This window comes from Doryrhamphus excisus, linkage group LG22, assembly GCF_037039965.1.
Source record: "Doryrhamphus excisus strain RoL-2023G ecotype Guam linkage group LG22, RoL_Dexc_Guam_v1.1, whole genome shotgun sequence".
NCBI classification, from domain to species: Eukaryota; Metazoa; Chordata; class Actinopteri; order Syngnathiformes; family Syngnathidae; genus Doryrhamphus; species Doryrhamphus excisus.
Window position 1 is genome coordinate 8,839,424 of NC_136378.1, and position 14,239 is coordinate 8,853,662.

Here is a 14,239-nt window from a genome sequence, read left to right on the forward strand (position 1 = left end):
GCCCGTGGGCCAAATGTGGCCCGCAGGACACTAGTTTCAGGCCCCCGCCTTGATATGAAAGTTTAATGTTAGTGCGGCCCGCGCAAGTTTGATACGGATGCTGTATGGTATCATGTACCCAGAAAAAATTATTGCATTTGATTCATGTTCATGTTAAAGGTTAAATAACTGTTAATAGTTATCCTCCCTATCCGTGTGGAAGTGGTAAGTTTTTAGCTATTTAAGTGTAAAGGAAATAACTTGAAGGCTACCGTTTAGGTCGCTAGCTCTCTAGTTTGTGAGTTAGCATGTGTCTCAAGACCCTGCAGTTGCGCAATATGTTATAAATAAAAAAAGTAGTTTTTGGAAAACCTGATGCGGCCCAGCGTTTGAGACCCCTGATCTAGACATGAAATAACACCCATAATGTCACCTTTACATATCAGAAATAAGACTTCTAAGACAGTTTACTTTGTAGAGGCTATGGCCCTGTTATTATTATTATTATTATTATGATTATGTTATTATCATTGAGTCTGTTGTGAGACATATATATAATACTATATTCACAAGTTGTGGTCTGAATGGCTTATAGGCCTTCTGTGCTTTGGTTCATTTAGTCATTTTTATTCTAAAAAATGCTTAATGTGGGCAACAAATTATGCATATGTTTTGCGATCATTAATTTTTAAAAAATAGTTATGCAGTGAACCGCCACATTAATTGGTCTCTCGCATCGCCGCCTCTCATTGAGTAACATTACTTAGATCCCATGGAGAATATTAGTGTAATGCTGCTGTTTGTGGTTAAAGAGACTCACAATACCTTAGTAGCTTTATTAAGAAGCAGATATCTAACACATATATTGTAACTATTGACACAGGAGCTGCTGTCAGCTACAACCCACAAGAAGTGGCAAGGGATGACGGTACTCAATTTACCTGGGGGCCACTGGAGCTAGGGTCTGGGCAAGGCTGGGACGCATCAGGTTTTCCAAAAAAAAACAAACTTATTTATTAAAAACAGAAAAATATACAAACTTTTTCAGTGCTTTGGTTCTGATTTTCTACAATAAAAGCTCTGATAAAACATTCCACTGTTCTCAAATATCTTAATTTTTATTTTTCTGCACAAAATAAGATGAAAAATAAATAAATCCAGAATAAAGAAAATCAATCAATCAGTAATAAAATTATTTTTTTCAGATTAAAATGAACAAAGCATTATGTAGACATGACAAAACACGACTATAGTCACATTTATACTTTTTTTATTTACAACATATTGCGCAACTGCAGGGTCTTGAGACACATGCTAACTCGCAAACTAGAGAGCTAGCGACCTAAACGGTAGCCTTCAAGTTATTTCCTTTAAACTTAAATAGCCAAAAACTTACCACTTCCACACGGATAGGGAGGATAACTATTAAGTTATTTAACCTTTAACATGAACATTAATCAAACGTAATATTTTTTTCTGGGTACATGACACCTTACAGCATCCATATCAAAAACTTACCACTTCCACACGAATAGGGAGGATAACTATTAACAGTTATTTAACCTTTAACATGAACATTAATCAAACGTAATAATTTTTTCTGGGTACATGATACCATACAGCATCCATATCAAACTTGAGCTGGCCGCACTAACATTAAATTTTCATATCAAGGCGGGGGCCTCAAACTTGTGTCCTGCGGGCCACATTTGGCCCGCGGGCCGCATGTTTCAGACCCCTGATTTAACGGGTCAAATGCAAGTGTATTACCTTTTTGAGCTAATTCGATTCCAGTGACTTTCTACCTTTGTACTTATTCAATGTGAATTTACTTCACGGTGGCATTTTTATGATGAAATGCAACAGCTTGACGTGCTAACGATGTTATGTTAGACCAGGTGCAGCATGGGAAAACATCTGCATTAATATGTCGTAGGGATATACCATGGTGAGTCATTCTAATATTCACACAATTGTGCTCAACGGTTCCATAGGGAGGCATTTGGCTCCTTGCTGCACAATTCCCTACTATTTCACAATGTTGTGTGTGTGTGCTGTACAGTGAGTTATCTGTGTAGTGTAATCTAATTGGACAGGGTTGGAGCCTGAGGATATCAAATACTGGACATAAAGCACCATGATTAGGGAGTGTGATACAGCAGATACCAAGAAAAAGAGTGGATTTTTTTTTCTTCAAAATAATTTACATTTATATTCATCTCAGGGTGTATCCAGCAGAATCTCATAAAATCTCATAAAAGCTTAACAAGGCAAGAATAGCCAAAATGTATGTTTTGTACTGAACTTATGACACAGAAAACAGAAAATATTTAGTCAGGGTTTGCATTCATGGGGATTATCAAACAAATGTTGCAGCCATAACCCACTCCGAGCTAAAACTCAACTCTGAAACTCTGACATCACTTCCTGTCCGGCCCTCACTCATCACACATTTCCAATAAAACACATGAGCATGAGTCTGATATGTCTTAAATGGCTTATTTTTGCTTTTGTGGACTATATTGTGTAACACGAGTGTACAAGTTTACAATAGGGGTGTTATAGAGAGGGCTCTAATGTTAAAAACTGTATTTAGAAGATCAGAAATGGGTTTTCTATGCTGTAACTACTCAAATATTTGATTAAAAATTAATCTTATTTTTGCTTATGTGGACTATATTGTGTAACACGAGTGTACAAGTTTACAATAGGGGTGTTATAGAGGGGGCTCTAATGTTAAAAACTGTATTTAGAAGATCAGAAATGGGTTTTCTATGCTGTAACTACTAAAATATTTGATAAAAAATGAATCTTATAGGAAAATTCACTTATCACAGCAGGGGGTTGAACCAATAAACCATAAAAACAGCCCAAAATAACATGTCTTAAATTGCTTATTTTTTGCTTATTTGGACTATATTGTGTAACACCAGTGTAAAGTTTACAATAGGGGTGTTATAGACAGGGCTCTAATGTTAAAAACTGTATTTAGAAGATCAGAAATGGGTTTTCTATGCTGTAACTACTAAAATATTTGATAAAAAAATTCATCTTATGGGAAAATTCACTTATCACAGCAGGGGGTTGAACCATTAAACCATAAAAAACAGCCCAAAATAACATGTCTTAAATGGCTTATTTTTGCTTATGTGGACTATATTGTGTAACACGAGTGTACAAGTTTACAATAGGGGTGTTATAGAGAGGGCTCTAATGTTAAAAACTGTATTTAGAAGATCAGAAATGGGCTTTCTATGCTGTAACTACTGAAATATTTGATAAAAAAATGAATCTTATAGGAAAATTCACTTATCACAGGAGGGGTTTGAACCAATAAACCATAATAAACAGCCCAAAATAACGTTTGTTCAGAGCTAAGTAAGTTTGAATGTGTGTCAATGTATGTCTATTTATGTACCCTATGATTGATGAGTGACCAATAGAGCATGTACACCACCTCCCACTCAAAGTCAGCTGGGATAGGCTCCAGCTTACTTGTGATCCAGTGTATTCTCTTCTTTTTTACAAAATAAAGGCCTTTCCTGAGGAACTATCACGGAAAAATGAATCTGTGAGCAGGCATATCCACATATTGTCCTACATGTGACACGTTGGTTTGTCCTGTGTCCAAATCCAGTTGGCAATGATTCAAAGCAATTCAACTAATTGGACCAAATTGCCGCCCAGAGAGGACATTGATGAGACATATGGGTAGAAGCTTGCAGCTCCACCGCTCAACAATTTTAATATTAGCAGTAATGCCAGCTGTGTCTTTCAGCTGACTAGCAAGAGAAGTTTGTGTGAGTTTTTTTTTCAGATTTTGCTGTGATTGTGCTATTTGTTGTTGCATGATTGTAATGTGATGAGCTCAGCGGGAGAATTGTCCATACAGCATCGGAGGTACTACAGCAATGTGACAAAGACGCACTATGGCAACCTGACAAGATTGTGCCTTATATTTCCGCAATGGAAGAATCTATTTTGGTTGTGATGCATTTGGAGAAAAATGTGATTTTCTCCCCGTGGATAAAAGGCTAAGCACATTAGAAAGGAGACAGAAGAATGTGCAAGAAAAGCTCATCCTGGTGCATATTATTGTGATCCTGTCAAATGAGCAGAGGTATATCCTGCTCCAGTGTGGACCAGAGGCATCCCCACTGTCACTCTGTTTATTTGACCTTTCACATGCCAGGAGGAAACAGGACGTGGGTGCCCTTGTGTGTTTGTGCAGATAACCACAAAAAGCAATTTTTTGGCTTGGAGTTTGTACACCCCCAAGTTCCTATCCAGGTGCAGAACAGACATTCAATTTGCTCATTCATGGATTTTAGGCTTTGATGGTGCGCCATTAATTATTTCAAGTGAAGTCGTGTTAGCTTGCAATGTCACAGCCGGACAAATGAATCATATTAGAATTAAACATCCAACGTACAAAATACCCTTTTTGGGTATCCCAAGAAGCAGTCGAATCATATCTATTACGTCAGTTCACAAGATGAGACGATACAAGCGATTGGGTCTACGAGAACAAGACGAGACTTGAACATCACTTTGCAGAAAAGTGTCGTTAAAAAATCAAACAATATATGATAATCATTTTTACTATGTTACACTCTTCTATTGGCCCCGCCTCCACCCACAAAGACAAGGAAACTGCATGACTCAGGGCTCACTCCGTTAATGCCGTTGTTCTATATGTGATTCATTTTTTCGCTCTTTCAGAGTGAGTAATTTTGGCACGTTTTTAATCTTGAGAGATCCTTTCATTCATTCATTTTCTACCGCTTATCCTCACAAGGGTCAAGGGCGTGCTGGAGCCTATCCCAGCTGTGTTTGGACGAGAGGCGGAGTACACTCTGGACTGGTCGGCAGCCAATCACAGGGCACATATACACAAACAACCATTCACACTCCTATGCAAACTCCAAACAGAGATGGCCGAGGGTGGAATTGAACTCAGGTCTCCTACCTGTGAGGCCTGCGAGCTAACCACTCGGCGGCCGTGCAGCGTGAATTCATTATTCATTCATTCATTTTCCACCGCTTATCCTCACAAGGTGAAGGGGGTGCTGGAGCCTATCCCAGCTGTCTTTTGGGCAAGAGGCAGGGTACACCCTAGACTGGTCGGCAGCCAATCACAGGGCACATATAGACAAACAACCATTCACACTCACATGCAAACTCCATACAGAGATGGCCGAGGGTGGAATTGAACTCAGGTCTCCTACCTGTGAGGCCTGCGAGCTAACCACTCGGCAGCCGTGCAGCGTGAATTCATTATTCATTCATTCATTTTCTACCGCTTATCCTCACAAGGGTGAAGGGGGTGCTGGAGCCTATCCCAGCTGTCTTTTGGGCAAGAGGCGGGGTACACCCTAGACTGGTCGGCAGCCAATCACAGGGCACATATAGACAAACAACCATTCACACTCACATGCAAACTCCATACAGAGATGCCCAAGGGTGGAATCAAACTCAGCTCTTTTAGCTCTGTGGCCTGCTAACCACTTCGTCACCGCGTAGCCCCTTTTGTGAGATCTTGTGCATAAGAAAGAAATATACATTTTTTAAATGTCGAAGGGCGGCATGGCGGTCTAGTGGTTAGCACGCAGACCTCACAGCTCGGAGACCAGGGTTCAATTCCACCCTCGGCCATCTCTGTGTGGAGTTTGCATGTTCTCCCCGTGCATGCGTGGGTTTTCTCCGGGTACTCCGGTTTCCTCCCACATTCCAAAAACATGCTAGGTTAATTAGCGACTCCAAATTGTCCATAGGTATGAATGTGAGTGTGAATGGTTGTTTGTCTATATGTGCCCTGTGATTGGCTGCCGACCAGTCCAGGGTGTACCCCGCTTCTCGTGTGATTATGACTGGAATGGAAGAGGTCAGTCGGATATGAATTGGACCCTTCAGTCGGACCCTGAGTGTTATATAACTTGTAATTGCTATTTCAAAAGGTAAACAACAAAGAATCCGCCACAGTGGTGCACTCTGCTTGACACGGTTGTATTTGCTGAGTCATTGGCAAAAGTAGCTATTCCGAGGTACTCCATTTCTATGTTTACTGGTCGAGCATGTCCGGATTGTTTGTTCTCAAACTAAACTGGACATTAATGGATGCATTCAATGAGGCAGATTCAATGACAAAATATGTAGTCCGGGTAGGGATGACATAATAATACTCACTGAAAATCTCGAGTATTGTTATAAGTCATCAGACTAAAGTTTGAGTCATTGATGCCAAAATCCAAGTCAAATTGCATGTCTTTGGTGATATTGTCAAGGTCATGAAAATTGTGACTTGCTATCATTGATACAAGACTGAAAAGGGGTACATTTTGACCCATTGGTGAGAGGCTCATATCATCAGCCTTGAAGAACACCGTTAAAAAAAATTAGGGGTGTTATAGAGAGGGCTCTAAATGAGTTTTCTATGCTGTAACTACTAAAATATTTGATAAAAAATGAATCTTATGGGAACATTCCACCCAAAATAACATGTCTTAAATGGCTTATTTTTGCTTATGTGGACTATATTGTGTAACACCAGTGTACAAGTTTACAATAGGGGTGTTATAGAGAGGGCTCTAATGTTAAAAACTGTATTCAGGAGATCAGAAATGGGTTTTCTATGCTGTAACTACTAAAATATTTGATAAAAAAAATTATCTTATGGGAAAATTCACTTATCACTGCAGGGGGTTGAACCAATAAACCATAAAAAACAGCCCAAAATAACATGTCTTAAATGGCTTATTTTTGCTTATGTTGACTATATTGTGTAACACGAGTGTACAAGTTTACAATAGGGGTGTTATAGAGAGGGCTCTAAATGTTTTTTTATGCTGTCTGTAACTACTAAAATATTTGATAAAAAATTAATCTTATGGGAAAATTCACTTATCACAGCAGGGGGTTGAACCAATAAACCATAAAAAACAGCCCAAAATAACATGTCTTAAATGGCTTATTTTTGCTTATGTGGACTATATTGTGTAACACCAGTGTGCAAGTTTACAATAGGGGTGTTATAGAGAGGGCTCTAATGTTAAAAACTGTATTCAGGAGATCAGAAATGGGTTTTCTATGCTGTAAGTACTAAAATATTTGATTAAAAAAATTATCTTATGGGAAAATTCACTTATCACAGCAGGGGGTTGAACCAATAAACCATAAAAAACAGCCCAAAATAACATGTCTTAAATGGCTTATTTTTGCTTATGTGGACTATATTGTGTAACACCAGTGTGCAAGTTTACAATAGGGGTGTTATAGAGAGGGCTCTAATGTTAAAAACTGTATTCAGGAGATCAGAAATGGGTTTTCTATGCTGTAAGTACTAAAATATTTGATTAAAAAAATTATCTTATGGGAAAATTCACTTATCACTGCAGGGGGTTGAACCAATAAACCATAAAAACAGCCCCAAATAACATGTCTTAAATGGCTTATTTTTGCTTATGTGGACTATATTGTGTAACATGAGTGTACAAGTTTACAATAGGGGTGTTATAGAGAGGGCTCTAAATGGTTTTCTATGCTGTAACTACTAAAATATTTGATAAAAAAATTATCTTATGGGAAAATTCACTTATCACAGCAGGGGGTTGAACCAATAAACCATAAAAAACAGCCCAAAATAACATGTCTTAAATGGCTTATTTTTGCTTATGTGGACTATATTGTGTAACACGAGTGTACAAGTTTACAATAGGGGTGTTATAGAGAGGGCTCTAATGTTAAAAACTGTATTCAGGAGATCAAAAATGGGTTTTCTATGCTGTAAGTACTAAAATATTTGATAAAAAAAATTATCTTATGGGAAAATTCACTTATCACTGCAGGGGGTTGAACCAATAAACCATAAAAAACAACCCAAAATAACATGTCTTAAATGGCTTATTTTTGCTTATGTGGACTATATTGTGTAACACGAGTGTACAAGTTTACAATAGGGGTGTTATAGAGAGGGCTCTAATGTTAAAAACTGTATTCAGAAGATCAGAAATGGGTTTTCTATGCTGTAAGTACTAAAATATTGTATTATATTGCGCCTCTCAGGCGTTGAGTTGAGCTTCATTCTCATGCAGGGCCGAGTGTCAGCCGAGTACTCGCTTTTGTTTCGTAAGTAGCCATTTTCGAAGCTCAGCTTGATCTGAGCGTGCAAGTCGATGCATTCAGAGATCCCACTCGGCTTCAGGGCCAACTTCCACCTCCCAGTAGTGCTGGCCTGATTGGACGGATGTTAACCTACTGGAGGAAGTGCTTGTTGTGTGAGACGACCCCGTCGCATTCCACTACCAGTGTTGTCTCTGGAGATAAATATGCCGGGGTGTGCTGTCACCACATTAAAAGTTAATGGGGAGGGCCCTTTCAGGTGAAACAATCCATTAACTTACAGCTGTGATAATAATTTTCTATAATGGCTTTGTAAATTAAAATCATAGCCAATCAGCGGAACAATATATTCATTAGCGCCGTCCATCTACCCCTTTTCTGTTTTGACACCCATTTTCTTTGCGGCAATTAACTCCTTTTTATTGAAGCCGACATTTTTCCAACAAAACACAATGTGTGTCTACTGACGCACATGAAGGAAAAGATCCCCTGATTTCAGGGACTCGAACATCTTTCTCCGGAGCTGAAAAGCACCCACATCAAACTGCAGCGTCATCCACCCGTGCACCCGTGCACGACATACTTCTTATTTTTCCCTCCAGCACAAATGCCAGCATCAGGTTATAAAACGAGATGGGAATCGAGCAAGCGTGTGACAACAGCAACGACGCCAATAGCTAGCCATTAGTCATCAGCGTAAAATGAAAACGTACCTGAGCAATTAAAGGAGACGTCCCATTAGTGCCTGACGTGTCAAATATGTGACAAAAAGTTCACATCAGAGTAATAATTATATTTATTAGTCATGTTTGGTGAAGCATGAGAGTGATTTTCCTCATGATAAGTCATAGCGACGTATTGATTTTATTAATGTGTTCAAACAAAACAACAGCTGGCACGAGAGAAATAGTGGTTAGTTTTGCTCATTTTTTTGGATTAAATATATACTTCATACATTTGTACTTTTCCTTAAAAAGTATGGCTAAGTTTTTTTATTTTATTCATTCATTTATTCATTTTCTACCGCTTTTTACTCTCGAGGGTCGTGGGGGTGCTGGAGCCTATCCTAGCTGTCTTCGGGCAAGAGGCGGGGTACACCCTGGACTGGTCGCAAGCCAATCACAGGGCACATATAGACAAAAAAATGTGTACATGTTGGCAGGTCCGCACTAACATATAAAGTACCACTGCCCCACTATTTGAGAGGCACTGGTTTAAATATAAGATATACTGTCCTTCAGTATTTATTGCAATGAATTGGTTCCAGGCCCTCAAGAGGGTTGCGGGGATACTGGAGCCTATCCCAGCTGTCTTCGGGCAAGAGGCGGGGTACACCCTGGACTGGTCGCAAGCCAATCACAGGGCACATATAGACAAAAAAATGTGTACATGTTGGCAGGTCCGCACTAACATATAAAGTACCACTGCCCCACTATTTGAGAGGCACTGGTTTAAATATAAGATATACTGTCCTTCAGTATTTATTGCAATGAATTGGTTCCAGGCCCTCAAGAGGGTTGCAGGGATACTGGAGCCTATCCCAGCTGTCTTCGGGCAAGAGGCGGGGTACACCCTGGACTGGTCGCCAGCCAATCACAGGGCACATAGAATGGAGAGTTGTGAAACATAAGTGTACAAAAAATATGTACATGATGGCCGGTCCACACTAACATATAAAGTACCACTGCCCCACTATTTGAGAGGCACTGGTTTAAATATAAGATATACTGTCCTTCCTTATTTATTGCAATGAATTGGTTCCAGGCCCTCAAGAGGGTCGCGGGGATGCTGGAGCCTATCCCAGAGGGCACATAGAACCTAGAAAATACAACAAAATGGAGAGTTGTGAAGCATAAGTGTACAAAAAATGTGTACATGTTGGCAGGTCCGCACTAACATATAAAGTACCACTGCCCCACTATTTGAGAGGCACTGGTTTAAATATAAGATATACTGTCCTTCCTTATTTATTGCAATGAATTGGTTCCAGGCCCTCAAGAGGGTCGCGGGGATGCTGGAGCCTATCCCAGAGGGCACATAGAACCTAGAAAATACAACAAAATGGAGAGTTGTGAAGCATAAGTGTACAAAAAATGTGTACATGTTGGCAGGTCCGCACTAACATATAAAGTACCACTGCCCCACTATTTGAGAGGCACTGGTTTAAATATAAGATATACTGTCTTTCCTTATTTATTGCAATAAATTGGTTCCAGGCCCTCAAGAGGGTCACAGGGATGCTGGAGCCTATCCCACCTGTCTTCGGGGGGAGAGGCGGGGTACACCCTGGACTGAGATAAATGTTTGTCTTCTTGTTTACTAATGAACCGGGACATTTCCCTCAGATTGGCTGGCGACCAGTCCAGTGTGTACCCCGCCTCTTGCCCCAAAACAGCTGTGATAGGCTCCAGCATGCCCACGAGGATAAGCGGTATAGAAAATTACTGAATGAAGCTTCCTTATTGATTGAGTCCTTATTGTCGTTTTCTAAGACGCCTTATCCTCACTAAGGTCGCGGGTATGCTGGAGCCTATCCCAGCTGTCTTTGTGCAAGAGGCGGCGTACACCCTGGACTGGTGGCCAGCCAATCACAGGGCTCTTTCTTTGGAATAAAAACCCTCAAAGATTGAGGATAAATAGTCGTATAATCCTGTCAAGTCTTGTCACTTGGTGTAAAAAAAAAAAACTGTAATTTGAAGCTCAGACGTGACATATGTTACTTTTTTAGACTTTTCCTCACAGACCATAACCGTCATTAGCGTCTCACCTCAACCGTTACCGAAGTCTGCATGATCGGCCACGCCGGCTGAAGCGTGCTCTTATTTTTCTACAGCTCTTTTTATTGCACATTTGATGCGCTCCACATGACGCTGGAGTTTCTCCATCTATTCTTTTTAGCTCCTCTTTATAAGTGCTCCAGCAGAAATGTGTCCTCATCATGCAGGATCTGATAGAGAAGTAGAAATTCCCTGCTGATACCAGTCTGCATGTCGCTGGAGTCAGGAGAGAGAATCAGGGACGATTTATCGATGCGTGGATTTTAATAGATGAACAGATGACAGGTGAAGAAGTGGTATTACTTTTTACGACTAGCCTCAGTTGTCTGCATATCAAACAACTATGGACTGTTTACGCAGGGAGGGCATCAATTTGCACTTAAGCTCTTCTGTCTATATCCCATAGTGTGTGTTTTATTTCCATTAACCCAAAGGTCTTAATCTCAATTGGGGCCACTGGAAGCACAGCCTGGGCGAGGCTGGGTTGTATCGAGTATTCACTCCAATTCATTTCAAGCAGATGCCTAACTTGTCAACAAACACCACTGGAAGATAAAGTAAAAAATATATATATATAATATTGTTCAGTGGGCCATGAGGTGAAAGGCACTTCCGTTTGTAAACAGCAGTGTTAACTCTAAACACATGATTTTTCATTCATTCATTCGTTTTCTACCGTTTTTTTCTCACGAGGGTCGCCTAGAACCTAGAAAATATAACATATAAAGTACCACTGCCCCACTATTTGAGAGGCACTGGTTTAAATGTAAGATATAGTACTGTCCTTCCTTATTTCCAGGCCCTCAAGAGTGTTGCGGCGATGCTGGAGCCTATCCCACCTGTCTTTTGGGTGAGAGGCGGGGTACACCCTGGACTGGTCGCCAGCCAATCACAGGGCACATATAGACAAACAACCATTCACACTCACATTCATACCTATGGATAATTTGGAGTCGCTAATTAACCTAGCATGTTTTTGGAATGTGGGAGGAAACCGGAGTACCCGGAGAAAACCCACGCATGCACGGGGACAACATGCAAACTCCACACAGAGATAGCCGAGGGTGGAATTGAACCCTGGTCTCCTAGCTGTGAGGTCTGCGTGGTAACCACTCGATCGCCGTGTACCCGGAGAAAACCAGCATAGGCGTGGCGCAATGCAGTTGCGGGGTATAGCCAGTGCACTTTGCAAATTTTGTGAGCAGCGCAGTCTGGCGCAGCGCCGCGCACCCACGCCTCCATTCCTCCCACTGCCACAAATGGCAAAGAGGGAGGAGAGAAGGCTTTAATTGTTGTTTTAATCCACCGTGCAGCCTTGTTGTTTTTAGTTGTTGTTAATTAGTAGTTGGGCGGCACGGCAGAGTTTTCACTTCTGAAATGTTGATTTTGGGGGACAAGACATTTATTTAGGGGGGTGTTGTCCCCCAGTCGCCCTAAGGTAGAGTCGGCCCCGGTTGGCATCATACTTTCAGCTGCAGTCAGGTTGAGTTGGTGCATGACGTCTCAGATGTGATTGAACAACTCGTGTCTGCACTATGCGCCTGTCAGCCAATTTACCATTACGCAGACTGCGCTTCGCCTGCGCCCCGACTTGACCAAGTCAAATTTGGTGAGCTTTCACCATACCTTTGTTGGGCTGTTTTGTCACAAAGTTGTCACTGCGCCAAGCTGAAAATATGGACTCCTCCCGTGGTGCGCCGTCACACCCATCTCACCGCAGTCCGGTTTACCAAATTACCAAATTCTGCACTAGCGCCACAGTGGTGCACTGGACCAAATTAGCCACACTTCGCCACCTTGCACTACGCCACAAAATTAGAGCCCACTTACCACATTTGCAAACATCATTACATACTGTATGTGCAAGGACATACTGTAAACAGCCATTATGAAGGGACATGTGTATTCTTATCTGCTAAGTGTTCTGTAGGAGTGCGCTTTTATGATATCCATTGTGTCTTAGTTTCTGTAAATCCTAGTGATTAAGGTGTCTTTCAATGTAGACCCAATGTGGTGCTCCTGCACCACAAAAGCAATCAGTGCTGGGACAAAAATAGGCGAATTCAGAAATATGCCCCGAAAAAAACATGATCGCTTTTGGTTTAGGTGGTTGAAGATATGTTGTATGTACGTAGTTGTATTATACTACACATGTGGACTATGGTAATGTTAATGGTAATGGTTTTATTTCATTTGAACATGCATCAGATTACAATTGAATGCATCACATAATCAGTTCACAGTTCCACATGTCCAAAAGGAGTAGGAAGAAGCAAAGCTTATTAAATCCTACCCCTCCATCTGGTACTTTTACAATCAGTAACTGTACATTTGTTCACTTCCTGCTTTCCTAATATAGTTTAAGTTTTTTAAAGGTTTAAAAAAAAGAAAAACATTTCAAATAAAATTTAAAAAATAAAAAAAAATTGTAAAATTAAAAAAAAAATTAAACTTTTTAAAAAAAATTAAAAAAATTTTTTTTTAATTTTTAAACTTTTTTAATTTTTTGTCACGTACCGAAGTACAAGGTGATATGACCATACAATAACATAATGGGTACCATAGTAAGTGTCAATATAGTGATATATATACCACACCATGACTGGTTCAAGACTCTTCATCCTTGTATTTAGCAAACATCTATTATTAACTCTACTATTAACTTGTTCCTCTAAAATTATGAGCCCTGTGTAAATCTATATTCTCTTATAACCGCATTTCATTATCAGGGGGACCTCCTGGGGCCATTAGAGTGAAGATAAAAAGATACGAGCCACTTTTTTTTGCATGCAAATTTGTATGTTAGCCACCCACTTGGGGCTTCTTTTCCTGCAAATGCACCAAAACAAATGATGAAAAATTGGAAAAAGTAAAAAGCAAATAATAAATAAAGCTTTTTCTTCACTGCTCACTATCACTCACTTGAGAGATAATAGAAATAGACACGCAAGTTTAACCTTGCAAATAGTTTCAGCTGATGTTTTGCTTTCTCGCTGCGTAGTAGTATCTGTGTTTTGGTTGCGATTATAACTTTGTCATACAAAGTCATGTCTTTAGAAAGTAGGTTTAAAATATATACTTATGACATAGAATAGAGTAGTATTTGATCCAAAAACAAAGGGCTTGAAGGATAGTACCAGTCAAAAGTTTAAAGATCCCGACGGTTATGGAAAATGTCATTGACTGAACCAAACGATACGATTGGCTGTCTGTCAAGACGCAGGACGATTCTTGGCTGAAATGAAGAATGTTACTAGTGCTGAGTGCAGTCCAATTACCATCATCTGAGAGAAAACGGTCTTCAAAGGCGTCGTCTCCGTCAATGCCACGGAATTGAACCATGGGACACTGAAAAGTGAAAAAGT